Source organism: Anser cygnoides, chromosome 6 (assembly GCF_040182565.1).
Source record: "Anser cygnoides isolate HZ-2024a breed goose chromosome 6, Taihu_goose_T2T_genome, whole genome shotgun sequence".
NCBI classification, from domain to species: domain Eukaryota; kingdom Metazoa; phylum Chordata; class Aves; order Anseriformes; family Anatidae; genus Anser; species Anser cygnoides.
Window position 1 is genome coordinate 17,480,532 of NC_089878.1, and position 27,670 is coordinate 17,508,201.

At 40.3% G+C, this 27,670-nt stretch overlaps 1 protein-coding gene and 1 long non-coding RNA gene across 5 annotated transcripts in view; both read left to right on the forward strand.

Annotated features, from left to right (window-relative positions):
- Window positions 1-3,463: 3,463 nt before the first annotated feature.
- Window positions 3,464-10,837, forward strand: LOC125182512 (uncharacterized). 2 transcript variants are annotated; one of them, XR_007162464.2, is made up of 3 exons: window positions 3,464-3,714; window positions 5,743-5,862; window positions 10,509-10,837. It is a non-coding gene; the product is annotated as an uncharacterized lncRNA (long non-coding RNA). The 2 variants fall into 2 exon arrangements; XR_007162465.2 differs by lacking the exon at window positions 10,509-10,837 and adding an exon at window positions 9,122-9,671.
- A 6,236-nt stretch (window positions 10,838-17,073) lies between these two features.
- ZNF385B (zinc finger protein 385B) overlaps window positions 17,074-27,670 on the forward strand; it is a 170,493-nt gene continuing 159,896 nt past the window's right edge. For 2 of the 3 annotated variants that reach the window (XM_067000076.1, XM_048061394.2), the window contains exon 1: window positions 17,074-17,229. The gene's annotated coding sequence lies outside the window, so the exon portion shown is untranslated. Of the gene's footprint in view, window positions 17,230-17,374; window positions 17,489-27,670 lie in introns of those variants that run through there. The other variant, XM_067000077.1, reaches the window with a different exon arrangement.

Sequence of the window (27,670 nt, forward strand, 5' to 3'; positions counted from 1 at the left end):
CTAAATCATTTCATCATCTGTAACATCATAGAAATACATTTGAGCTGTTTAATAACAGAAATCAGAACAATTCCTAAGGAAATAGATTAGTTTGGAGTAAAGCTTGTCACAACATTTTTTCTAAGAAAAATGACACTTTTTATTTTATTCTGTATTTAACAGAATTTATTTCTGCCAGTTTTCATGTAGTAAAACATTTCCAGTCAAAAAGATTAGCATGGAAAATAAATTCATGCTGCAGAGAAAAATCAAAGTTTCCATCATGTTGAATCACATAGCTATAAATGCTTTAGTGGCATCAGAGGTACCTCTTGTTTAAACTGTAGTGTGTTTTTTCGTTATTTTTTTCCTGTTGTGCTTCTCATTTTTAAAATGACTTGTGCATTTTTGTAAATCTGTGCTAATTCCAAGGAAAGTTAATATGAGAGAATGCTTTCTAAAACAATTATGCTGATAATTGTTTCTTTGATAGTTGTCCAGTAATGTTGTTCAAAATTATCTGTGTTTCATAATGGTTTAATAATTGTAGACTCTTAATTTATCTAGACTAATACTTCCCTTACTATATTATGGGTTTAATAGCATAACATTTATGAAGCCATAGCTTTTTCAGATACTCTGTACAAGTTACAAAAGCTTGTTAATTACATCTGTAATAAATGGAAATGCATTAAAACAGTAAGTGTGAAAATACAAAACCTCATTTGCTTAAAAATATATATTCATTTGATCTCTGGTATGCTGATCAGGAAATGACAGCTTAAGCAACATTTCAATTTTTTTTTGTTTCATATAGCTAATAAAGATACTAGGCTCTCTAAGGGATAAAAAAGGGACAGAGTGATGTTAGGACTTGAGCTGGGGTCTTTGCTGCATACACAATTTATTGTGTTTTTGGTTTAATTCCCAGAAATATTAATAGATATTTAATAGAATGAGCTATTAACAATAGCTGTTGTCTTTACCATTCCTACTATCGGTGGTTTAAAGTTACCTAAAAGCAGTAACGCAGCAGTGTTTCCAACATGTGCCTGGTGACAGATGGGTGCTCAGAAGAATGGCCGTGCTGTGGCAAGGCCGCACGTGTCCTCAGCCCCGCCGTGGTCCTGACGCGGGTCAGTATACAGAAGGCATTCCCAGTTAGTAGCGGGCTGCTGCTTCCTGAGCCAGAGGCTCTATGTCCATCTCTGAATAAAACCTCATCCATAAAGTGGCTTAACAATGCTTTTGCAGGGAGGATTCTACAGCATCCTGTGACAGGACTTCCAGTATTTACCTGTACAGTACAGGTAAAAGTAGGTCTCATCGCTTCTGTCTGATCGCTTTCATTTGGTTCCTTCTGATTTGTTTTGTGAATAAGTGTGTAATTGTTTCCTGCTTGCCATCTCACTTGTGATTTTGTAGACCTAAAGCTGTTTATTCTCTGCCATTTCTTTTCCAGAAGTTAAAATTAATCTGATTAATCTCTCATGTGGGACTGCTTCATAGGCCTGATCATTCTTCCTGCCTTTTTATTGTTATTATTATTGGTATTATTCTACTACGTTCTTTACAAAGGTAAAGAACTCAATATGCTCTATAATATTCAAAATGAGGTGTTCCAGGAGGTGCATAGTGATGTAAGAGTTTTGTTTTTGGGGGGGAAGTTGCCAGTGGGTTTGCTTGTTTTCAGTCTATCAACTGTTGTAAAGCTGAATGATCCACAGTGATCCTGGGATTTCTTTCTTTAGCTAACTAGGCCATGCACAGTGATGAAGTGACTCATGCCTCTAGTCTATATTAGAGTTCAACGTTGTATTTTCAACAGCAGTTTTGGCCAAAAGACTTCAAGAAGTACAGATTGTGTTGTATTCTTAACTGTTGTGCTCAACTGTTCTATTCCGTGTTACTTAAAAGTGGGATTGAATTAGTTTAGCTGTGGCTCTGTGCAGGTGGATCTGGTTATGACTTTGTATAGAGACCTCTGCTGTCAGCAGTCACCTAATTCAGGTACATCTGGGCCATGTTCTGATAACTACCTGACTGCCTCACAGGTAAACTGAATGCTGAGCTACTTCAGTCTTACCGAGCCGCAAGGTTCAGTCGCAAGTGCTCTTCACCCAGAGAAGAGTGAAAATGTTATGCCAGACTGTTTAGTCTTGTTACACAAATCACCAAAATGCGATCTAATAGTATAAGAGCAGTTAGATAAATTTTTGTGACAAAAATATCTACTGCTTATTAAAAATATTTTAGAGAAGTCATTAACATGTCATGGTTTCTAAAGTGGTTTTAGTTTATATTTAAAGCAGTAGTGCCATCTTAAATTGTAGCTAGTTCATCTCCAAAGTACTGCATGAGAATGTGAACTTGACTACAAAGATGTTTTTCTTTTTGCTTTGCTCCTATTAACTGAAGTTTGCAAACAGATCACATACATATTGAACGTTACATTCAGTTTTGAAAATTACTCATAATGCTAATTAGATAAAGTGCATTCTTTTAACCTAAGAGTATGGTGTTTATTTAATTTACTTAAGACTGCAATAACATAACTTTTCTTAATGTTTTAATGCAGGGAATAGTCTAAAATAGCTTAGTACATATTAACCACCTAATAAATAAGCAAGCTAGGGTGGCCTGTTTTTTTAAGCTCTGAGAGCAATTTAAGAGCCTCCCTATCATTATATTTTTACAGTTTTATGAAAATAAAGACGCTATTTCATCTTCGTTGACTATTCTTAAACTACTTTGAATTATACTTCAATATTAAGGAAATGTGCCTAACCAGAAGGCTAATTTTCCTGGAGAATTTAAAAAAGCGGGAATCCATTATGTCAACAGAGACAATTGACTCCAGTTACTCTAATAATGTGCAGCAAACAGGGAAGCTTGTCCTTCAATATATTTTCAATTACAGAAACTAGTATTTCTTTGAAAAACTTTTTATTAGTCAAAATGTTTTTCTAAGAAATGGAGTCAAAATGCAAAACAAGGGACCATTTTAATTAAAACCACATAACACATATATTACAAGGTTAAAAGTGGCATAAGCAAAATATTGCTTTATACATTGGAAAAACAAGGTCACTTGGAGATGCTTTGCTTTTTATATTTAGTTTTCTGTATTTTCCTCAAGCAAGTCTATAATTTGGCTGTGACTGGAGTTAGAAATTTTCTTTTCTTTTCTACTCCTTATGACTATCATTAAGCATTTGCTTCTAACTTCTTTTAACAAAAAAAAAGGGGGGGAGGAGGATGACAAATTAAAACCTTGCACTGTGTTGGTAAACCGGTTTGTTAAACTGTAAACAGACAAGTCCATTAAGAAAAAAAAAATAACCTGCCACATGTTGACTCTACTTTTAAACTCTATCCTTTGTATGTTCTCTTTTTTCCACTATTTTATAAAATAAAGTGGGGACTGTAACTTTTCCTCAAGAGGAAAATAAGCTGCACCATTTCTATGAAGTAGGGGCTGGGAGAGAAGTCTCCAGTTCCCTAGAGAAGTGGTGGTCAACGGCAGGGTGCTGGTGGCAGAGCGAGGCCTGTGCTGTGCTCACTGGGGGTGCTGCTGCCATAGGGGAGTGGACGCAATGCTGATGGGCCTTGGCTTGTTGGTTCTTGGGTGGCCCCAAAGGAGCAAGCTGTAAGGTTGTCTTCTGGGTGGTTCTGGCCACCAGAACTGATCTTCCTGTGGGGCCTTCTGACAGCAGCACCTCAGAGGCCATGTCTGTAAGCGCACCCGTAACCACCTTAGGTCAGACAGAGGCTATGCTGCCTCATGTTTCAGCTTCTAAAGACAGTCTGCCTTGTCTTGGCAGGGATGGATCTGTGTTCAACCCAAGAGAGGTCCTTAGGGAAGTACAATGGCTGGCTGAAAAGGCCTATGGTCGGCCAAGTGGCATGGCTAACTTTGTGTGTGGCATAGAGTGAGACGCACTGTGCCAAGGACATGGACCTGTTAAACCAGTCCAGAGGAGGGCCCCAAGGATGATCAGAGGCCTGGAGCACCCTCTTCTGTGAAGGCAGGCTGAGGGAGCTGGGGTTGTCCAGCCCGGAGAACAGAAGGCTCTGTGGAGACCATATTGCGGCCTTCCAGTACCTAAAGGGGGCCTACAGGAAAGCTGGGCAGGGACTCTGACATGGAGTGTAGTGATAGGGCAAGGGGGAATGGCTTTAAACTGAAAGAGGGTGGATTAGACTAGATAATGGGAAGATAGTCTTTACTATGTGGATGGTAAGGCACTAGAATAGGTTGCCCAGAGAAGCTGTGGATGTCCCATTCCTGGAAGTGTTCAAGGCCAGGTTGGACACGGCTTTGAGCAGCGTGGTCTAGTGGGAGGTGGCCGGGGGAGTTGGAACAGTAAGGTCCCTTCCAACCCAAACCATTCTATGGCTCTATGTGTCCCTCTACCCTGCTCTCCTCTGCTAGCCTGTGTGAATGCATGTCAGCGTCGCGGGACTTGGATGGTGGGCAGAAAGTTGCATTAATCTCAGGGAAGAAATAGCCAGTTGAAAGATGTCTAAATATTTTATATCTCATTATGCAGGGGTGCAGGCAGCTTTTGTGGCTTCATGGGAGGAAAGAATACTGAAGTGAGGACTACCTCAAAGGGGACACGTACTTTTAATGAATATGCTTCCTTTGTTCAGGTGTTGAGGTTGGGCGTCTGGTCTGCAGACTGCCGCTCTTTGAGGTTCACAGGGCACCTTCTTCTGGTGCTGCACACTCTATTGTGAGTCACCAGAGGTGAAACACAAAAGTGCTTAAGAAAAAATTGGAGCCAAATGACTTACTTGATCAGTAATTGAAATGAGAAACTGAAAAAGTGCATTTGGAAAAGAAAAAAAAAGTGCCCCTTTGCAGCTCTGTTCCTTCCTGTCCTCTCTTCCCCTCACAGGAAAAAAAAAAAAAAAATTGTTATAACTCTTTGTAGAGGAAAGGTGGTGCATCAGCCTGTTTTGATCACTATACCTGTTTGAAACAGCAATTCTTTGAGATGCCATCCAGAAGTGCTTCACAGCCCATCGTTTCCTCCTCTCTTGCTGAGCCCATTTATATGATTATGGCTATGTAGAGAAAGTGGGAGGATCAGCCAGCTGCTATGCCCATTGCAGGGAAGGACCCAGCCACAGTGTTCCTCAGGCTAAATTCATCCCTGCTTACACCAAGTCAGTTTGTTTCATTTTAGCAAAGTGATTCTTTCCTCTCATTTCATTTTTAGTGCTCTATTTACAGAGAGGCAGACATACTGGAAAAATGTGTTTTAGTTTTTAGTTTTGTACCTATGCATAAACACACAGGGGTGCATACCAAATCTTCTGTTTTCATTCTCTTTTTACATAAGAGCTTAAGATTAGTTGTATGTGTCAATTAAGACAGTTCATTGCAATAAATTTCAGCTATTTATAAAGAGCTTAATCGCCATACTATCTGAATAGATCCCAAATGGTATTTTTAATCTATACTGTGTTAAACAGTGCCAAATATTCATATTTTTAATATTGCAAAGTCCACCTGGGGAAAACAAAGTGCATGTGGTACATTAGCTATGGTTTTGCTGTGGTGTATGATATAGCGTAATGCTGCTAAATTGGAAAGTTGTTTATTTTTATGGTACTTAATGTCAGACATTTCAACAGGTGGGATTACAGATACCAGCAATGTTAGTGTATGTTTTGGTGTCATGTTCTGACATTATATGTATGTGTGTGTGTATATATATATATATATATATGCAATTATACTTTCCTTTCCAGGAGTTATTTAAGTTTAAGCTTAACCAGAACAGCATGCTTCTGAAGACAAGGCTGCTGGGGAGCGGCAGTGGCTGACGGGTGGCGCATCCTGTGGTCTGCATGGCTGGGACCGCAGATGTGGTAAGCAGCACTGCCTGATTTTAGTGCACAGGGCAGAAACCTATGGCTTGAGGTCTGCCTCATTTTGGGCGCATATATAATCCAACACTTTCTTCATTTCACAGTATTTATAGGAAGGCTTTATTTCCAAAATTACAGTTTTACTGTAGTTTATGAACAAAACAGAGTGAAGACCAATCATTTTAACGATCTATATATCAGTTGAAGGAGAGCTTTTCAAGGTTACTTGCATGGCAGCTGTCATCAGTCTGAAATTCTCATTTTGAATGACAAATTTAATTTGCACTTGAACCCTAGCATTGGCTTTTACTCCATCTTCTTCCTTGTTCCTAATGACTCCAGTCTCTCCTTGTTCTTTTAAGGCCGTTATAATCTTTTTCTATGAAAATAAATTAAAGGGGGAAGGAAGGATATCTCCCATTGTTAGCCGGCCCCTTTTATTTATATTAACGCACTTTCTGCTCCACCCTGTTTTGAATTACATCTGAAATATTTAGTTCATTATCAGCCAGTGTTTCAGAAGAAGATGCCACAAATCTCTCAGACTATTATTATGGGATCATCCACGACATTAAGAGAAAAAAAGCTGTAATCTGTTTTAAATGTGTTGTTTTCATTTTCATTGAGTGTCTCTCCTGTTATGAAATAGGGTAAGAAGTGCTCATTTTCTCTTCCGTATAATATTCATTATTGCAGATGTCCAGTGCTAAGTGCATTTCTATTCATCTGGTCTGTAAACACTTCTTCACAGCTTCCCTTCAGAGGGAAGCCTATTCCACAGCCTATTACCAGTTTTATTTCTTCTCCTTTCTTTCACTCTGGCCTTTGTGATTCTGCTGCATACTCTGGGGTCATCAAACATGGCATTCCAGTTGATGGGATCATACCACTAATTTTCAAAATGACATTGTATTTTCAGTGTCTTTTTTTTTTTTTTTTTTTGACTTTGTGGCAGTCTGTGTATTTGCCTGCTGCCAGTCACTGAGTGTTGGCCAGGGACATTCACTGAGCTGTCCACAGTGAAACTCTGGTCTTTCTTCCACAGTTGCTACCCAAAAATGTGTATGACTAATTCACCAGATTGCTTCTAATGTTCATTATTATGCTGTTGTCAGCAAAGACTTTCAGCTCACTGTGGTCTCCTTACAACTAATTCAGGTTCTTTAGTTTCCTATCACTTTCTCTTGTTGTCAGTAATCTGAATGATGGCACATGGTGTGAGGAAACACACGTTCATAATTGCAAGAGAGAGGTATGGAGCCGCCTCAAAATACAGCCTGATTTCACGCGGAGAGGGGGGCATGTCCCCCAGTAGGGAACAGTTTTCTCTTATAGAAGGAGGCAGAACAATGATTATAAGCTTTGCCTTTGCAAAGTTCCAAAGAGATTAGGGTGGGGGGTATTTTGTTAAGGACATATATTATTCAATGGGAAGGGAGCACATGGTGTTAGGGTCACACACAGACACCCCTCACTTCCATAGCCACCAGCCCACGCAGCAAGAGCTGCCAGTGGGCAGCCACAAAGGGCTCTTGATAAAATTGCTTTTTACTTGCTCATTTAGTATTCCTCATTCTACTGTAGAGGCAGAATAAAGGCAGGCTCTTGTGGTGAGCCACTCTCCACACTGAGTCTGCTGACTAGTTTTAAAGTTTCAAAAGGAATGAGTGAGGGTTTTGCAGTTTTGTGGCATGATAGCTGTCAGTTGAGACAGCCGTGTCATACATCATTTCATTTGCTGAGACAAAACAGCCTGTCTGTGCCATGCAGTTGCTTGCCATGTATTTCCAAAACAGGCTATTTCCTGTGACTGTTGGGAAAAGAAGTATGGAAAGTTGTCCCTAATGATCTAAAATTGTGTGAGAGGGACTTTGTGTAGGTGTAGCTCAAAGTAGAGCATCACGTTGTCTTCCTCTCAGTCTGAGCTGAAAATTCATTCATTCTTCTCTGCATTTGTTTCAAATACGGATCTCTTGTTACTAGGAAATGGGACTACACAGTATTTTGCTTCTTTCCTAGTTGTCTGTGCTGTACAAATGTCAGAAACCCTACTCATAATATATTTGGACTGTTTGTGCAAGAAAGGTTGTTTTTCATTTCTGCTGAGCACTGCTGCAGCCGCAATTGCTGGTATCCTTATCAACTTAGTCATTCATTTCACCTTTACAATGGAGGGGAGAGGGAAAGAGTGAGTGTATGTGAATCATCTGATAAAATAGCCTGTAAGTTAATAGCTCATTTCCCTGAAGTCATTCACATTCCATTCAATTTATTTCTTAACATAATGACCAACTTTGATAAAACCTCCTTATTATGTAAACTGTATCTATAGTTTTGTAGTTTTACCTATGTGGAAAGCAGAATATTAGTTCGTGTCCCCTCAGAGTTTCCATGAAATGGGCATGGCAAGAGCTCAGGGAGAATTTATTCCCCCCCTTTCTAGCATAAGCAGTAAATCTGTTAAAAAAATCTCTGAATCCTGTAACAGGTCTTGAAAAGCCACTAGAGATCCCCGTGCCCCGTCATTATCCCTGGGACTACTGCTGTGTTTCCTTATAGCCTGACACTGGCTCACACAGCACCCAGGAGAGACATTTACTCTACAGCCCACAGAGGCTTCATGAGATAGAAACACTACGATATACTTTTTACTAGCTGCAAGGCGAAACAGTATCTGGCACACATCATGTACAAGTGCCTCAGGCCCCTGTGCCCTGCAGCAAGCCTTGACCCCAGGAATGGCTGTGGCAGGGATGGGAAGGATGTCACAGAGTCCTCCCTGCTCCAGCCGTGGCGCTGCTATTCGAGGAGCTCGGTGCTCAGAAGTTCGCCAGAACAAAACGAGGTACGACTTTTTTTTGCAGCTGTAGTCCAAGCACTTCCCTTCTGAGAGCTGAGAGTGCCCATTCTGTGTTTTCTTCTGACTGTGCTGAAGCTGCGCTTTTTTGGGGGCATGTTAAGCCTCCCTCTTAAAGAGAAGGAAGATCTCGTGGTAGCGCAGATTGTACCATACACATGAGGTTTGATGTGCTCCTCTGTGGTTACAGCTGATGTAGTTTGGTTTGGTGGCTACTATTTTGGTGACTGTTCTTTTTTTGAACTGTGTAATCATACAGAGGCAGCTTTTGATCTGTTAAGCATATAATTAAGCTGTATCTATTGCTGTCTTTTTCTATAGAATGAGTGAGTAAGTGAATGAAAGAAAATGTGCTGGGAAAAAAGAAAACTATCAACTTTTTTTTTTTTTTTTTTTCTCCAGCTGGGTTAGAAACCCTGGGAAAATCAGATGCAGAATTGAAGTGTTGCTCTGATTTCTAGTCAGAATTAATCTCCTCCTAACATCTTAATGCACAGGACCCATACAGACATCCTAAGGAAAGACTCATTATTTGAAAATTATTGTGGGACTTAGTGGCAAATAAGGTCGTTATAAGGGTATAATTTTGTAAATCTGTGGGGCTGTGCATTTAATAGGTAATTATTTAATTATACATTGCATTGCATTTTTCTTTCTTTTTTTTTCTTTTAAATATACAATGTAATTACAAGTCTGTGTATTAAAATTAATCCTTAAAATGCTGAACTCATTCAAGTTTCCCAAACTTATTTTACTGTATTATCTGCCAAGTAAAATTCATTAATTGCAATATTAGTCTTTAACCAATAACATAACGCAGACTCAATGCTTCATGATATCCTTGTGTATTTCAAAAATTGTTTGTCCACATAATATATCCATTCCTCCTACTAGTTAAGCAGAAGTAACTTTCTGGGACTCAACTGAATACATATGTGCAGGCCAAAAAAAAAAAAAAACTATGAAAATGGTAAATCCAAATAATCAAAGTCTTGTTCTTGGTCACCCTCATTTCTCATCCCATGCCATTCTTATGGCACAAGCATTCCCTTGCAGGTGTCCAAGTACTGTGCCCTGCAGACTGAACCATATGAATCATGCAGAGGCTCTACGAGACATCCACCCCATTGATATAATTTGTCACATCTTTGCTGAAATTAGAGGAGCACAGCTGCAGCTTGTACTTTAAATATTCTTAGGCCTGGTTTGCATTCAGATTTTGTGTGGAGGAAGCTATTTAAGTTAAGTTCAGGTTTTGTCCTGTATTTAAAAAAAGGTTTAATATGGAAACAGAGGAGTTTCTACATGAGAAAGAAGTCTCAATATGCAACCCTCTGTTAGTGTGGGGGGAAACAACCAACAAACCAGCAAATACTCACAATTTTTCAGACAGAAGAGTATGTCTAAAAGAGTATGTCATCAGAGACAGTGTCAGTATGTCATAAGAGACACAGCTGGCACGAACTTCCAGAGTTTGCTGGCACAAACTTCCAGTGTGGACCTTTTATGGCATGCTATACCAGTTTAGTTTAGTATCACCTGTGCTGCCAAGGGTGCACTGGTAGGCTTTTTGAAGATACCGACAGACCTATAGTTAGAGCCAAATCCTATTATTCATGTTGAAGTCACTAGAGAAGTTTTCTCCAGAGATTAATTAGAAGGACTGTTATTTACTTTGTGATTCTGGATGGTGCACTGAGATTTCATATGGAGTAGTACTAATTCAAGTATTTGCAATCAGGGATTGTAATGCATTTTCATATTGCTTTCTTTTATTCTCATCTTTCAGAGAAGGTCCTGAGGCTGTTGTAAAGAAAGGAGCCTGTCATTCACCATCACTCTTCTTGTTTTACGCCAGACTAACTCTTCCAATGAAAGCTTTGGCTATGTAAAGAATAAAAGATTACTCTTATCCTTGGTACTTTTTTCAGTCCACAGCACAAGATAGAAGATGACTAGTTTCCCACGTGATCTAAACCAGTAGCATTTACACTGGATTTTGTATCTTGTACTTTTTCATCAGGGGACAAGAGGCAAAGCTATGCTATATATGCTTGGCTTATTGCCTGTCCTTGAAGTGGCAGATCTCTTAGAGAAGACACTGCCCTTTAGCTGAAGAATGATCTTTTTCAATTCAGATTTTCTTGGAATCATAGTTTGTTGCACTATTTTTATATTAATAAAAAATTTCCAATACATGAGCATGCATGATTTTTTTTTTTAATTTAGTGACAGAAGAAAAAACATACTAACTCAAGTTTCTTCTGCTGCCTTTCTCACAGTTTCTAATCTCTTGTATGCTGTGCAGGTAGTATTATTTTTAAAAACAGATGGGAGCTCAGGAGGTGACTCTGATCTTTCACCTGTACTTTAAAAGAGAAACTGCATAGCTCTTATCTGTAAATCCCTGGTGATTTTTAATGGAGGCTGCTTTAGGAACACTGAGGGAAAGAAATATTCTAATTGGTTTTGTTTTTCAGCCGAAGAACAGTTTGTCTCCATGTTAAATGAAGTAGTGAAAACAAATAATATGCCATCTGGCTAGCCTACCTGGATACTTCACCAGGAGGTTTTCAGATGTTCCCTCTGCTGGTTTTCAGCTTCTTAAGTCCTATACTACTAGTGTACTTTTTTTTACCCAATTGTTCTTCCCTGTCTAGGAGTTATCTTATTCCCTGATCTGAATTAGAATTTAAAGCATGTGAAAGTCTTTTGCAAATATTTTTCCTGTGTATTATTGGAATTATTCTCTAAATTATGAACTCTCTAGGTTTCCAGCATTCACAGTAAGTCACTTATTCAGAGGAATAAGTTTCCATGTTATCTGTGAAGCTGATATTCTCTGGGGACAGGATAACATTGAATAGTCTTAATATGTATCAGTGAGCCCTCATTCTTAGAACAGACTGTGACTGAAAGGAAGAGTTTAGTTGCTTTCCAAGTGCTTGGTAAGATGTCATATGTTTTTGTTTAGATCACTTTTTTTCTACTTCAGTTTCTCAAAGAAAGAATGTACTGCAAAAAGATAAAAACATTTCACATAGCTGGAAAAGTAATGAAGTACAGATGTGGCTATTTCAGTAAAGCAAAATATTTATTGCTGATTTGTAACTTTTATACTGTTTTGACTTAGTACAAAACATGAATGTTTGTTCACAAGTGATTTTGAAAAGAATTGTGAATATATAAATGAAGCCAGAAAGTTCTGTGTAGGATCGTTTACAACTGTCCTGAGAAGCGTGTGTTATTTATTATTGATATTGAATGTGTGCAGACAACCCTAAAAATAGCTCATAAATGTGATTTTCTAAGCACTGTGTAGACAGATAATAAACAGTTCCTTGTGCCAAACACCTTACAGTCTAAATCCATGTAATTTTACTCAACACGCAACAAGGAAATAAAAACAGTATCATGGGAACTAACTGACCTGTCACACAGTATGAACAGCATAGTTATGTATGATTGAATAATTTGCAGGTAATTCATGGACTAAAGTATAATCATATAAACAATTTATCACATAATTTTGAATAACGCAGATAATTTGCAAGCAACCTCACCAAGCTAAATTCATCAGATACTGAAGTCCTTAGAGCTAGCAGACACAAGTTGAAGAAAGGGGTATCTTTGAGCAGCTAAGAGGACAATTGGGAGCTTTAAACATACTTTTAAGACACTGGGAATTTAGAATTCTGTGAGGAAAATAAAGAAGACAGCAGTAAAGACTTAATAGCAAGTTGCAGAAAGAATCAAGTTACAAGGACTGCATCAAATATGGATGAATATCAATATGGTAGAAAAGAATAACAAACTAAACCATTGCCCTACTTAAAAAACAAAGATAGACTGGTGAGGAAGTAGCAAGGTGGCTAAGTAGTTGCTTTGTCTGTTTTACAGGAGAAGCAGATGGAGATCTGACTAAATCTGGGATTGTATCCCCAGAGGCAGTAACAGGGAAGCTAGAGAATAGCCATATAAGATATCTGGTTATAAAATGTCAGCTTCGCTTAGAGGAACCTACCTCAAGATGTGCATACAGCTGTGCTTTTTAAATTGAGTAAGGAAATCAAGGAAGTTCCAAAAGTCTTAAAAAAAAATAATAATAAATGCTTAATCCAGAACCAACTCAAAAAAAACTTAAATGAAAAACAAATAATCAGGAGAGAAACAAGGAACTGCATGCCAGTAGGGAAAAATCTTAGTCTTTTGAAGCAACATTGTGAGAAAGCACCAGAAAGACCTCAATGTGATTAGGGACAGAGGCATGGATTCAGGCACAGCAGTTCATGCTTCAGTCAACAGAGGGGCTTTCTTCACCATACTTTTCCAAGCTGGGAAGATGGTGGTCATGTTTTTCGCTGTGTTTTCATAAAATTCCAACAAATGTTAATTTTGAAGATCACAGAAATGAGGTGGAAATCTTCAGGAAAAAAATAATTTTTTTTTTAAACTAAAGATGGGTCTAAATAAGAAGCTTTAGAATATCATTGCAATTATTTTCTGGTTTTGCCAAATTTTAGAGTATTGTGGTAGATGTTTTAAAATAATTACTAAAGACATATGATAACCATACAAAAATTAACATATTTATTGCATTCCAACAAGTAAAAAATTTGGATGAAAGGCTCAAAGACAAGTAATTAACGTTCACACTGTTAAAAAGTGTAAAACTAAAGTAAATAAGGGAAGACAATGCTTATTTCAAATTTGCATCGTGTTATTTCCTAGGAAAGTATGCATACACACCAATAAATGGCATGTATGTTGCTTAACATAGGCACACATACCATCCACCATCTTGAAGAACTTGGTGAAGAAATGAGTTTTAAAAATAAGAATAACAATCCAGTATCTTTATTTTGAATATGCTGTTGAGACCATGAATATGGCAAACACACGCAAAACTAAGCAATAAGCAGGGCTAAGCACAACAATCTGAAAGTGAAGAGCAAACTCTCCGTTAAGTTTTTCTTCACCTCTATGTGGCAACAAGGCTAGTGCTGTCTTGGAACTGGAGAGTGCAAAGCAAACACTGAAGGGTGTTCATCATCAGTTACAGTCAAGAGAAAATGACTTTGGAGAGCTTAGGCCAATTAGCCTGGAAAAGAAGATGTTGAAGTAAACACTTAGAAACTTTTCCTATTATACGAAAAGTTAGTACTTGACAGAGAAGAAATACCAAACTGACTCTACCTGTGTTCTTTGTTTCTACAACTGGTCTCCCTGTTTCTGAAATCTTTGTTACTGAAACAGTTCCCACAAAGGCTAACATTGATTAGGTTATTGGAACGGGCCCTTGAAAAGGAGAATTGGAAACACTTGGGTGTATTTCTGCAGAGGGAAACTTGTAGAATGTTCCTTGGAAAAGTTTATTCTTCTTCCTTTCATTGGCCTTATGAGATGACCAGAGACAAATCCCCATCTGGAGCATTAGGACACTAATTTCATATTTTGCATAGACCACCAATAACATAAAGCCTATATTCATACTTCAAATGCCCTGTGCTACTTAGATGCACAGCTTATTTGCAAAATGGATGAGAATAAAAACTTACTGAACCTTAATTCTCACAAAAAGTACAATGGTCAAGTAAGGAAGGTTTTTCTCATAATAATTAGCAGGCCTTTGATATATGTAAAATGGCTTAGGGTAGAGAGCTCAGCAATTGTCTTGGTGGTTTTTTGTTATTTTTGTTTTGGTTGTTTGTTTGTTTTCTGGAGAAAAGAGAAAATGTTACTTGGATTTCTTGTACTATAGCTCTTGCAGGGTATATCATGCCTGTAAGGGTTGCTCTAAACTTTCCGGTGGTGACCTCTCCCCTTAATCTGATACAGATTGGTGTTGGCCTTTAATATTGTTTGGTTTGGCAGGAAATATTTTCCAGCTCTTGGGAGTTCCCTAACCAATTTTGTGTTGCAGATATCCCTAAGGGGTTTGTTTGCATGCACCATTCTGTATGGATCCAGTCCCTTAAGTGACACACTCATGTCATATCTAATCTATTCTGAATGATAAATGTTTTTAAAAAACAGCAGATTTTCAGTTTGCTTTGGTAGAACAGAAATTTTAAGTTCTGAATAAATTGAAATGATAAAATGCAATTCTAATTCCATTCATGCATGTCCTCTTCCTTCTCTGCACATTCTTACGCTACTCAGGATAAGAGCCCACCCTCTTTTTCTCCCTGGCCTCCTTCTGCAATTGGGTCATGCAGCTCTTCAGTGGGAATGGAGCAAACACCCCCCTCCCCCTTCTGGGGGGCTCCTCTGGGTTCAGGCCAGGTACCTTCTCACCAGCTCTCCTGTGTTAAAAGTCTTTTTGCTGCTCACAACACTTTTACAACTGGTTGGTGTTCTTCAGCTCCTAAGAAATACTAATTGTACAACAGTTCTGTCATTTCATAACTTCCAGCATGATTTCAGCATTTGACAAAAATTAGACATGACACTTCGATACTGCAGATCACATGGAGTTTAAAATTTTCCATCCTTACCATTTTGCCATCTTCTAAAGTAGAGCATTTGATAGGGAGCTGGAGTCTACTCCAGAGCAATGGAGAATGGCTTAAACAAAATGCTTTATAAAGGGCCTTACAATTATGGGTTAAATGATGGTGTTTCTGAAGAGAGCAGTTCATTCAAAGAGATCCAAGATACACTTTCACATAAACTGTTCAAAGCTATATACAATTATCTATCTGCCATTACATCTCTCTGTAGGTGGTTGATGGCTAGCATTCACTGAAATGTCATTTAAAAAAATAAAAATAAAAAATCACAGGGCTACTAAATGGAAGTACATTTGTTCTGAAGAATGTTACAGAATTCACACAGGTTCTTAAACATTTTCATCTTAACAGGGAATATGATGCATGGCCATTGTAGACCACCTTCCAATTTGAGATTGAATAACATCTCTATGGCAACCACAACAGCTGCTTACATAGAAAAATAATATTTCATGAACATAATATTCCTTGTTCTTTACAATAGGATTTAACAGTTGGATATGAAGGGAAATTTTCTGATTTTTCCAGTTTGCTAGATATTTGGAGCTTTCTGAAAACATTTTGGAGACTCTTGCTTTAGATTACAGCAAATTTGTCTTGAAAGGGGCAAAAAGATAGATAAAAGATAAACAAATATTAAAATGTTGGATGTTGCTGGTGCACAATCATATGTGGATGTTCCTTTCACGGATCATCCGTGCTGGATAATCAGTTTAGAGTTTGATTTACCTCAAATCCTGCCAGCCTGGATCTTTTTGTTTGTGAGCTGAGTTACTGAAGGGGTTGCGTACACTGGCAGCTCCTCTCTAAGCAGTCTAGTGTTCCCAGTTTCAGAACTGGGTTCTTCCCACTGTGTCGTCTGTTCTGCCATTAGAGATTCAGACAAACTCAGAATTTCTGGAGGAAAAAAAAAAAAAAAGGAAAAGAAAAAGGTATATGTCCTGTTCTCAGCTTCTCTTTCTCTCTGTAGGAGATACCAGCAAACCTTTCAAAAACAGCTAGTGATGCTTAATGTTCAGATCTCTTCTAAGCAAGAAGTTTGTGGTAGGTGACAGAGCCGAAGAAAGGGTATTTACCTCAGATTTCATGTTTTAACAGGATGATTAATTCAAACTCTGAACATTTCCTGAACTATGAAGTAATTTATTGAACACGGAACCATAAACAAGGTATGATGCAATTCTTAACAGCATCGAGTGGCACTGCTGTTCTCCAAAGGCTGAAAATAAGATGCAGCAAGCAAGTTTTCTCTAATCAATGTTAAATGTTTTTGTTTTCCTTTCTGAAGAGAAACAAACACATTAAGTATTGAGGATTTCCCTCGCCATTTGGATCACGTTCTCCTGAAGGGATATATAAAAGGCGATATTATAGAAGTACTTATACTTAAGTTTGTATTTATTTTCATGTGTCTGTCATCTGTTGTGATTTGTGTTAGGTACTTGTAAAAGAGATGTTTTCTAAGGTAATGTTTGTATTTAAGACACGGCTTTGCACGGTTTACAAACCACAAGTTACTGCTCATGCTAGCCGCTTTGCACAGCTCACAGGTGGGCTTTCGGCGCCCAAGATCATAATTTAGGAAGCAAACACACAGCCCTGACGGGCAGGAGCCGAGGGGCGGCAGGAGGAGCGGGCGGCATGGTGTTTCCGCGGGTTTTATGGAAAGCTCATGCTGCCGGGGCACAGCCGTGGCCCTTCTGACAGGAGAAGCCCCGCCTCGGGGCGCTTCGCCCCTCAGCGGAGCCGCGGGGCCAGGTCTCCTCCCTCAGCGCGGGCCGGGGCCGGCCCTTCCCCTCACCGCCCAGCGGCCGCCCGCGGGCGCCCCGCACCTGAGCCCGCTGAGGCGGGGCGGCGGGGCCGGGCCGGGCCGCCGGACGCATGCGCCGGGGCGGCGGCAGCGGGCGAGCCGCCGGGGTCCGGCGGAGTTGGGACGAGCTCGCCTCAGCCCGGGCGGAGCGGGGCTGCCCCGCCGCATCTCTCTCGCCGGCGGCGGAGGTAAGGGCCGGGCGCGGCGGGGCAGGGACCTTGCTCAATGTCACCGCTGGGGCTGGGGCGGGCGGAGCCGCAGGTGAGGGGCGGCGGCCGCGGCTCCCCGCAGCCCCAAATCCGCCGCTAGCAAATGCCGGGCGCGCCGCTAAACGGGTCGGGGTCCGAGCAGGGCGAGTATTTTCGCCTTTGGGACCGGGGCGTTTCTTCAGCGAAGGCGGAATTAACCTGCGTCCAGGAGTCGCCCTGGATGAGCTCGCTGCCCGTGGTCAGTTTCCAGGTGTCTTCGCCGCAAGCCCCTGCGGGGCGGTGGTTTGCTTGCAGCGCCGAGCCCGGCGTCCTGCACGCTCCGTCCCGAGGCACGAACGGGAGGGTGGGCGCGGGGCTGTGCCCGGTGTCGGGCCGCGGTGAACGCTCCCGTGTGCCTGCGGTTGGGTGCTGGCCCCTAAAGAAACGAGGGAGCTCTGCTGCTGGCGTTTAAGGGTAAATCTTGCTGTTGAGCATAAGAAGGAAAGTGTGAATAGAAAAGTTTGGATGCTAGGAAAGTCTGGCACTTCCAAAGCTGTGAGCACTCAAGTTTAAATCTTCAAAGCAAAAGTTTAGGTGCAGCAAAGTGCTGAATATACAGGGAGAAGATAGCAGATAGTTTTGTTTCCATCCCTTTGCTGCTATGTCAGCGATGTCTTTCACAGAGTATAAAAACGAGGTGCAAAACAAGCCCTCTGTTACTGTCGAGAACCTGCACGTTTTTGTGCCCGAATGAAACGTAACTGGATGCGGTGCAGCATCCTCGCAGCGGGCAGGTGGGACGTGGCGCTGGGCTGCAGCTGAAGGCCCACGCTGGGTGCTGTGGCCGGAGCCCGCGGGGAGCGTGGGCAGCTGAGGGCAGGCAGGGTGTGCTCGCTGCTGCTCTCAGGGCAGCGGCAGCCCCCAGCCCCGCTGGCCTTCCCTTCCCAAACGGGGGCTGCTGAGGAGGAGGACGAGCTGCCTCTCTGTGCGGTTCGGAGCTGGCACTAGGCAGGTGTGAATGGGTTATGCTGCTTCTCCTTTCCCAAATAAGCCATCTTGCTGCTCTTTGCAGCTCACCAGGTCAGTAGACTGCTTAGAGAGAGGGGCGAGGGAGGTGTTTTTTCCTTTTTCTGCTTTTTGGGTGCTAGGGTGTCCTTCCATGGCCACAGACTTGTTCCTAACTCTTCTGGTGTTCGGTCTCTTTGAATGGCTTTTCTGTATCTCGCACCTTCTCCAGTGAGTGGGGTTTGGTGTGATTCTTGTCAGGCAGGCAGAAGTGAAATTGGGAATTGTGAAATTGGCGATGCTAACTTTTTCTTTCTGTTGTTTTGTTAAATAATCTGTAAAGTGGTAAGGAATCAGAAAAGGAACAATCTTCTTACATATCTTCATTAAGTTATCTAGGTCCTGTGCTGCTTTTTTTTTTTTTTTCCCTGATGAATAATATAATGGGTGCTTGGTTAAACTTTAAAGTATTAGCAAAAACCAGACAGTGTCAGAAGACTTTGTCATCTTGCCTGCTTACGTCGTGGTGGGAGCTGTCCCTCGCTGCTCTGTTCTGTCTGCGCTGGGCTCCGTGCCGGTGGCGACGGCTGTGATCGCCCCAACGGGAGCCTCTCCTGAGCAACTGCTCTTCGCTGTTCCTGTCTTTTTCCTCTCTTGGATTTCTTCAGTGAAGTTTTAATTGAGAGGATGTCTTCCTACTTGACTACATTTGCTCAGGGATAAGATGGTATAAAAGCAGGAAAAAGCCTTGTGGAAGATAATCTTCTGGGGGAGTGTAGGTTTCTTAGCTAATTAGCTTGGAAGTCCTTAGTTTTCGAACAGCAGTGAGGATTGCTGCATAAAACATAACAGATGCTTAAGCGTCACTGCAGTCTTTGCTCTTCAGGTTATCACAAGGGACTGTGGCTTGAGAATATTTGCTGAAAGAGTTTGAGAATCTATGAAATGAGACATTAGTGTTATTTTAAAAATGAACATATGGAACAGCTGTGGTAGCCTCAAATCCTGAAACATCTGACAGGCTGTGCTGGGATGTAACAGAGACAAAAGTTAAGTGCAAGGTTGGCTCTAGTGTGCTGAAATACATTGCGAAGCTTAAGTCATCTGTAGTTAATACAAAGAAGAGATGACTTTGCAATCTGAATAGCTTGCATTCTGAAATCCTGTTATCACTTTTGTTACATGCTTTAAACCCGATAACATTCCTTGAATATGAACTTGTAGCAGATAAATAGTTCTGTAACTTTTGTATTTGCTTTAGAAAGTCAGTACTTAACGTATGTCATCCATCATGACACAAATGGGAATATCTTATCAGATGTGAGCCTATATTGCCTCTGATGCAAGGAAGGCAGAGGCAGATACTAAGTGCTACCATATTCCAGCTACTGAAAGGGGAATTTGTACAGTGAGCTGAAGGAATTGCAGGAACTTCACTCTCCAGTGTGATCGCAACGTCCCACTAGCTGCTTGGTGGATTTTCACCTGAAGCTCTGCTTGCCTAGCTTTACAGAAACAATTTGGGTATTAATTGAAGGGCTATTTTCTATTTTTATTTTCTGTGCAAGTGTAAAATGCCCTGATTCTCCTCAGAGGTGAAATTTCTCTTTGTACTGCAGCTCCAGAGACCATGCTTAATCTTTCTATGGGAAGTTCGTTTTTGTTTTTACTTAACACATGAAAATGTTTTTAAAGAAAAATCTTTGAAAAAAAAACATTTAAAACACCTTGAAAAATTGTGTAGTAAGGATTTTTAAGTCATGTTTTCTGATTTTATGTAATGTACAGAGTAAACTAGGGAATTAAGGCAAAAATCATGTCTCACAGTGCAGTTATTTGACTGCATTCCACATTGTTGGAGAAAGAACGCCAGCTACTGTTTTGCAGCACTAATACTGTTGCACACAGTGGAAGTCAATGTTATTAAGTAAATAATGCTTAATTCTTGGCATCAACAGTAAGTTTATAAACTATGGGTTAACAAAACACTTGGTGTTTTGTTTCAGTATAATGTGTTGTTTTTTTTAATGACAGGAGGCTGGGGGGGTTGTGCCTTCCCCTCTCCCAAAAGAGAAACCCACCAGCCCTCCCCCCCCTCCCCCCCTCCCCCCCCAAAAAAAAGCTTTTTTTTTAATGCCCTGCAACACATCACATTTCTTGATGCTGACATATTTCCAAGAGTGATGAATCATGCCCATTAACTTCCGCAACTTTATTGTTTCTTTTCTAGATGCATTCTCATCAGATTGTCTGCAATAATTCTTTTCAATATCTCTATATAGTGAAATGTAGCCTCTTAACACGTATGTTGTACATTCTGCATGCAACTGTGATTTTTCTTGTGTATGAGTTAAAGCTGACATTGCTTTGTATAAACATATTAATTGACATGTTAAAAATTCATTAGAGAACCTGAGCTGCCAAGGCTTGTAAATATAGAAGACTTGTAAACCAATCTAACTATATCAGTGCAGTTCCAATCCTTCACTTATCAATATTGGCACCTTCCTATTTTGCTGCTGTTGGACTGCCAGGCAGATCTTATAAGGACAGGTGGTAATGCACATGTAGTTAAACTGCACTGTTTACTTTATTGATGATTATTTGGGTATGAGTAAGTTAGTCTGTTACGGAAACATTGATAATGCTTCATTCCTCAGTCAAATTACCCTATAATGCTTTCTTTATTGGCAACAACATTTTTTTGGTGTTAAATGTTTATAATATGGGAATGTAAGGGGAGGAGGTTAGCAAAAAAATATTTTTTTTGCCTTTGTTTGTACTAATGTTAGACACACAAAGTCCTTTTCACCTTACCTTACAACCTGAAGTCTTTTCATTAAACTACCTTTTGTAGGTTTTAAAATGTTGCAGTTCTGTCTTGAGCAGGGAGTAAACAGGTTTCAATTTTCAAACAAGTGCAATGCATGTTCAGATATGAAATTCAGGATCTGCATAAATACCCATCTTGGTTCATGATTTTTTGAGACCTTCTTCCAGGTTACTTTACCTCATGACAGGATGATAGGCTGTGTTTTTGGTAAAATGCTCTGGTTCTAGAATATGTCGGACGGTGTTTCATTACTCACGGCTTTCTATCGGAGAACTGTTTGGTGCAGAGATGCCAGTGCTGAAAATGGAGGGACTTGGAGTGTATCTGCAACTAAGTCATTCATTCTGCACGTGAAGCAGGGTGATTGCATCTCCTACAGCTGGGTGAATCATACTGAGACATCTCACAGAGTTTCCTCTTGCAAAGAAACCACAAATCCCAAAGCCAGCCCACTTTGTGATAATATGATGATGACGTTCACCCCTTCACTTGCAGCTGTGTGGCAGGGAAGGTGATCCTGATAAGGCTAAGGTAAGCCTTGTGTGTAAAGGAAGACAACGTAACTGCTTAGGGCAGGTACCAAGGAACAATCTTCTACCTGATGGAAAGGATAGGGGAAGGTCAGGAAAGCAAGGTAAAATTAATTAAGTAAAGCCTGAATTGTAATATAACATTAAAACTTTTTTTTTTTTTTAAGGCACCGTGGTATTTTTCTTATTTGTGAGGTCTTTGGTGTGGCATGGCAGCCAAAATGCTGACACTGTAGAACCAGTGTCTTGTAATGCTGAGTGCTTTATAGTTGTTTTACTTAATGGTGGCTGGTGGTGTGCTTACTCCCAGCAGAGGATGCCACCTACTGAATCTTTAACACTGCTCACCATTACCAAGCTTGTATGATCTCGTGAGTTTATAGCATGTGTGATTATGGCTGTAGGCCACGTTGTTCTTTCTGTATGTACTTGCACAGGTACCGAGAAGTTCAGCGTATGGTTGGAGGCTTTGCTTAACAGTTCATGGTGTTGAGTTTTAATTTGACACTTCTCAGTACATCTTATTTGAATACTGTAGACTATCAGGTCTCTTTAGTCCTACAATCTGATACAATTTCAAACATTAATTAGTTCAAGGACAAATGATGTGACAGGCAGCATTAGCATGGTATGCTTCAAAATGGGAAGAAAGAAAAATACTATAATGTGATTTTTATGTAGCTTGGCTTACTTTTTTGCAGTGTTCATTTGTTTCTACCACAATTATGAGCTTTGAAAATGAGCTTGTTTTCCAAAGTCAGGGGAAAAACAATAATTTTGAGCATAGAGACTCATTACCAGGACTTATTACAGAGAAGATGAGTTTGGGGAGGATATTAAGTAAACACTCTTAAAGTGCCTGTACTCTGCCCTGGTCAGCAAGACTTCCAAAGAACGTATAGGAACCTCCTAATGGGATTTTATAATGGAAATGCTAATATAAGACAGCAGAAGAATATAAGCCACCTAGTCTCTATATTTGCATGACTGCATATGACAAAGAAAAAAATTGCTTAATTTTTCTTCCTTTGGCCACCTGCTAATAATTGGATGGTGAATCTTTGACTTGGAATTGCAGGTGCATGTAAGTGCCTAGATGCACTTCATTTTTCTTTTAAAATGAGATTTTTTAATGCATGTTACTAATTAAGAAAATCCCTTATAGATCAATGTCACAGCTTTATGTAAGAAGATGCTACCTCTGTCCATTTCTGCAGTCTTTTCAGCAGTGCTAGTGCACTGTGCACCAGAACTTCATGCTGGGTAGACTGGGGGGCTTCTGCATAGTCAGAACTACTCCCCTGCTAATCAGTGAAATGAGCATACCTGTATTTTAGACGTCAAACAGCATTAACAGAACTTAGAAGTTGCTAAGTTAGCTATTTGAAAATAAGGAAACACCAGAAATGTCTGTACAACCTTAACTGAGCCTGTTGGTGCATATAGTCATGAATCATTTTTGTTTTTTTTCTGTGGGGCTCTCACCAGGCATCGTGAGCAGGATAGCTAATGCTGGATTACTGATGAATGGCTTTCCCTGGATCTTTTGGTGTGTGGCTTGTCAATCAAACATTGTTCTTAAGATTTTTTTTTTCTCGCTGATGCATAGCCTGTAGTAGTTGTGTGCTTTGCAAAGAGTAAAATTAAATAAATAATCTTTGCAACACTTCCATGATGTAAATGGGTGGCCTTCCCCCTGTGTGGACAGGGAATTTTGGCACAGAGAGGTCTTGAGGCAGCGTTAGATGCTCTGTTGGAGAGTCGTGGAAGCTGGTATGTCAATGCTCAGAGTGATGTAGTGCGTGTTCACGGCAGCGCTTCTGTTGCCTTGCATTGAAGCACAAACATTCGGCACTTCTGTAAACTAGAGCTCTCAGGAAGTTTGGCTCCTAGGAAAGCGGTGCACAATTAGTGTTGTTGGAGGGCTTGATTTAAATGACTTTCTTAGCATTGCTAGCAGTTCTGTGGTAGAGGCCAGGCTACAGACAGATTCTGCACTGCAGCGTTCAGGTGCCTTAACCTTGGGAGAATCTCTTCTCTTGTGGTCCCCTGCTTCCACCACCAAAATGAGGCAGTTTACACCAAATGAGGCAGGTTTTTTTTGTTGTTGTTGTTTTTTTTTTTTTTTTTCCCCCAGGAGGTAGCTGTTCTCATGACTTATGTCGGTTGTCTTGGTTGACCTCTGGTCTGTGAGAGGAGGGGAAATGTGTTCTTGTAATTTAAAAAGCCTATTTGATGCCTTTTTTTTTTTTAAAGCAAATTAGACAATCCCTAGATTCAGTCCTAAGGAATCTTGGGAAGTCTTTCATTGTTCATCAGTGCTTCTCAAATGTTTAGGTAGAGAGCGTAGCTTCTGGATGTTATGGAATGACTGAAGCAGTGGAGAAATCAACTTCATACTACTGTATGGAGAAGCATTAGAGGCTAGGCTTGACATGCTTTGTCTGTTTGCTGGTATTTGCTCTTATTTCATTAGATCCCGGCATGGAAAACTTCAGCATGTTCTTTTAGACAGAATCTTCTTTTCAGAAGCAGCAGAATCTTATTAGAGATAAAAAGTTTGGGGCAGTCAAAGTGGGATGATGACACTTCCAGTCCCATAGGTAATACAGAAGAACATGGAATGCTTTAACAATATGGGTAGTGACATTTGGTGCTGTTGTCTTATTATATTGTATTAAACTGCTCAAAGTTAATGTTTTCTGCAAACGAATAACTTTTTTTTTTTTGATAGAAATTGCTCTTCTCATAGAAGTATTTGAGCCTGCTGTAGTTTTACTGATCTAGTTTGAGCAAGTCTAATACCACTGTATGTGAAGCCTCTTCACTGCAGGCAGGTGGCAGATGCTCTTGAGCAGCGATATTCTTGAAAGGCTAGACAACAGCCACCCACACTAGCATTTTCTTTCTCTTTCAGCCAGATTTGAGAAAACATTTCAAATCAAATTCTGCTGTCTCTCCTCAGCATGTGGGTTAGTCTACAAGTCGAGAGTAGTACAAAAATAGCTTAAGAAACCAGAAAATAAAGCTTTATGAACTTTAGCAAACATCAAAGAAAGTTGCACTGATCAGTAATAAATGTTGACGGAATGAATATCATAATTTGATTATATAGTTAACTTCATAATTTGGTTATATTTTCAACACTGTTATAATGCTGTGTTTTAACTCTGTAAATGTGATGAGTACCAATTGTCCCCTCATAATTACAGTTTATTGTGTTACACAAATAGGATGGGGAAGAAGAGTGAGACAAAACAGGAATGCTGTAATGATTGTTTTTAACTCTTTGAGTTCACATCAGCCAGTATTTGTTCATATAACCTAGTGGTGGTTTGTTGCAGTTTAAAAGCCTGAAAAGCCTCTGCCCTTGGAGGAACACTGTGGATCTTTATTTTGTGTTGTCTGTAGCTCTCAAAAGCTTTTCATTTTTCTTCCCTAACTGTAAATTAGAATATTGATCAAGTTTCTGTATAGTAGTTTTGTAGAAAGGAATTGATTTTTTTTTTTTTTTCTCCATGTTTAAAATGGGCTTCTAGGTATGGATAGGGACAGGAAAACTTTGACCTTGTTCAGAGGAAAGCTTTATCCTAATCTGATTTAGAGAACAACAACAAAAAAAAAAGCAAGCACAAAAACCTGCATGCTGGTTTTAAGCACTAGATGACATGACACAGAAATTGTCTGTGGCCGAAAGGAACGTGTGGGGTTTGTAATCTCTGCATGCAGCACTGCGGCCGCTTCCTGCTCCATGTGCTGTACACAGTTAATCAGAGGCTTATTTTACCATGTGGTTATGATAACTGTGGGAACTGTAATGGGGAATTTGGAGTCAACAGCTTGTTTCATGCTGAGCATTGGGGGTCTTGGCAGATTTGCTTTCATGCACTACTACTGTATAAATATGCTTGTAATATTAATGTGGTTTTCTGTGGAGTGGCTCCTGTTTTTGCAGAGCTTGAGATCATGTTTTGTGTGATGCTGCATCAAAGTTTTGAGTTTCTGATTATGTACGTTTGACTACATGTGTTGAATCCACTGGTGTTGTGTATTGTTATGCTGCTGTCATGCTTATTCTTCCATCTTGACAGGTTGTGCAAACCCTCAAATTCTTTTCATGGCAATGACTTACTGCAACAAATACATATACTTTAAAATATCTTTAAAGGTCGAAGATGCTGGCATTGGACCAAAGGATTATTTTATGCTATTTAAACTGATCACTTCAGCTTGCATTTCTGAATGGGCTAGTTTTCAAAAAAGGACAATAATTTATTTTTAAGCAGTGTCACACTCTTGCCTCCAGAATGTTTGTTACTGGGATTTGTATTTCATGGTATTTCCAAAAAGCTATCAGCGGAACTCAGCTCACTTACCAGAGTGCTGTCAAATACATGCTAGAGCTATTAGGATATTGTGAATCTGAGAAACTTCCTCAAGGATGCTTGGGATCCTGAACGCTTGAAGGTCACCCTTGCCCTGTAATGCATTGGAGCAGGAGCGGGTGGACAGAGTTGCCCTATTCTGCTGGGTGGGGAGGCTAGGGAGGGGAGCAGAGCATCTGTGAGATCCCTGGCTTCCATGAGGCCTTCCTGTTGGGTGATGCCAAGTCTTTGAGGAAACATCACACCTGCCAAGCCTTTCCTGGATGAACCTGTTGCAGTCAGGCTCGGGGAATTAGGCCTGGGAAAAATAAGGTGAAGGACTGGCCTGTGACTGGGTGTTTTGTTCCACCCGTCAGGCACAGAAGTCGGGTCTCATGAGTTTTTGAAGGCTGCGCAGCAGTCTCCAGGCTGTTGGGGTAGCCTAGACTCATGTCTCCTGGGGCAGAGGTCAGGCAGGATGGGTTGGGCTGGAGATGGGGCTGGATTTGCCCTCCTTTTGGCTCAGGCTGGGATCAGAGTGGGCAGCAAGAGGAGGGGTGCCAACAGGCATCAACAGCAGGAGAGGCGAGAAGTGCTGGGGCAGGCACTAAAGAGCGTGGGAGAGCAAGCGGTGGCTTGGTGGCCTGGCTCGGCCTGGGGGCACCACTGCTGTGGCCTGTGCCGTCCTCTGCCCCTTTCCCTGCCGTTCCTGGTCTTGGCTATCCTCTGAGCCTGCCTCTTTGTCATCTCATCACACAGCATAATGCATTGGTCTCTGGTCTTTTCCTTCAGTTGTATTTCTTGACTTTTCTAATTTCCTGCCACCTGTGATGGCTTGTTGACCTTAGCATTTGGCCTAGTTGTGTATCTGATCCATGTCCCCCTTCCTTGTTGAAACCCATCTCTAAAAATTAGAAGAGTGGCGAGACACTCACTAGGATATCAGAGTAAAATGCAAATATTCAGATGGATGCTGCCCCATATTTAATAAAAATGTCTGTGAGCCCCATTTCCAGTCATTTAAACCTGAAGTAAAACTATTTCTAAAACATTTCCAATGCATTTTTTTATTCAGTAGAATAAAAGAGTGGCCTTTATTTTTAAGTTATGAATCCTGCGTACACATTCAGAGTGGAAAAATATTTGATCTTCCTTATTTTAAAGTATTTGATGGGAAAGCAAATTTATGAAAACAGATAAGACTGCTATATAAGCACTTGACTATGCCTTGCAGTCATGCATTATTGTGATTGATGAATATATTTATTTTAAAAACCTCTGAAATGAATTTTCTTGCATTTGATGGTGATGAATTTCTTCAGTAGCTGCAATTATTACATCATTAAAAAGAAAATGGAGAAGGAATAAAAATAAAACATATCCATACCTATATAAAAATCCCCTGGAGAAAATGCGCTCTGGTTTGGAGGATCATCCCCATGCTCTATTTTTATGTGACCCTGGTATAATGAGTTTCTTGCCCACTAACGGAGACTCTAGGTGCTCCAGTAATATTATGCATACTTAAAAGCCCTCTTGGGTTGTAATTTTTTTCTTTCAGTTAACATGTCTCCAATAGATTTACCTCTAACCTTCAAAGAAAATGTTGTATCACTTAATTGTATTGACTTAGAAATCTGGCCTCAGGAAATAGATTGTTTTTCTGAAATAAACCATAGCTTGTAGGCAAAGGAATTCTGTAAGTAGCC